Source organism: Physeter macrocephalus, chromosome 19 (genome assembly GCF_002837175.3).
Source record: "Physeter macrocephalus isolate SW-GA chromosome 19, ASM283717v5, whole genome shotgun sequence".
NCBI classification, from domain to species: domain Eukaryota; kingdom Metazoa; phylum Chordata; class Mammalia; order Artiodactyla; family Physeteridae; genus Physeter; species Physeter macrocephalus.
Window position 1 is genome coordinate 48,416,321 of NC_041232.1, and position 1,243 is coordinate 48,417,563.

Consider the following 1,243-nt stretch of genomic DNA (forward strand, 5'->3'; position numbering starts at 1 on the left):
AGTTTTACTCACTCTTTTTCAAAAAAAGGAAAATGGATAAAAGCTAAACATCAGGAATTATTAGACTCATCTAACCTACAATGAGATATCATCTCACACCGGTCAGATTGGCCATCATCAAAAACTCTAGAAATAATAAATGCTGGAGAGGGTGTGGAGAAAAGGGGACCCTCTTGCACTGCTGGTGGGAATGTAAATTGATACAGCCACTATGGAGAACAGTATGGAGGTTCCTTAAAAAACTACAAATAGAACTACCATACGACCGAGCAATCCCACTACTGGGCATATACCTTGAGAAAACCATAATTCAAAAAGAGTCATGTACCAAAATGTTCATTGCAGCTCTATTTACGATAGCCAGGACATGGAAGCAACCTAAGTGTCCATCAACAGATGAATGGATGAAGAAGATGTGGCACATATATACAATGGAATATTACTCAGCCATAAAAAGGAATGAAACTGAGTTATTTGTAATGAGGTGGATAGACCTGGAGTCTGTCATACAGAGTGAAGTAAGTCAGAAGGAGAAAAACAAATACCGTATTTTTTTTAATACTTAAAAAATTTTTTTTTCTTAATAACTAATTTTTACTTTAATAACTTTTTAATTTTATCCTCTCCCTTCTTTCCTTCCCTTCCTCCTTCCTCCTTTCTTTCCCTTCCTTCCTTCCTTTCCTTCCTTCCTTCTTTCCTTTGACACTTGTCCACAAGAGACCTCCCAGCTCCATGTAATATCACACAGCGAAAATCTCTGAGAGATCTCCATCTCAACACCAACACCCAGCTTCACTCAACGACCAGCAAGCTACAATGCTCAACACCCTATGACAAACAACTAGCAAGACAGGAACACAACCCCACCCATTAGCAGAGAGGCTGCCTAAAAACATAAGGCCACAGATATCCCAAAACACACCACCAGACGTGGCCCTGCCCACCAGAAAGACAAGATCCAGCCTCATCCACAAGAACACAGGGACTAGTCCCCTCCACCAGGAAGCCTACACAACCCACTGAACCAACTTTAGCCACTGGGGACGGACACCAAAAACAAAAGGAACTACGAACCTGAAGTTTAACAAGGACCTAGAAGAACTAAAGAGGAAACAAGCAACAATGAACAACGCAATAAGTGAAATTAAAAATATTCTAGATGGAATCAATAGCAGAATAACTGAGGCAGAAGAACGGATAAGTGACCTGGAAGATAAAATAGTGGAAATAACTACTGCAGAGC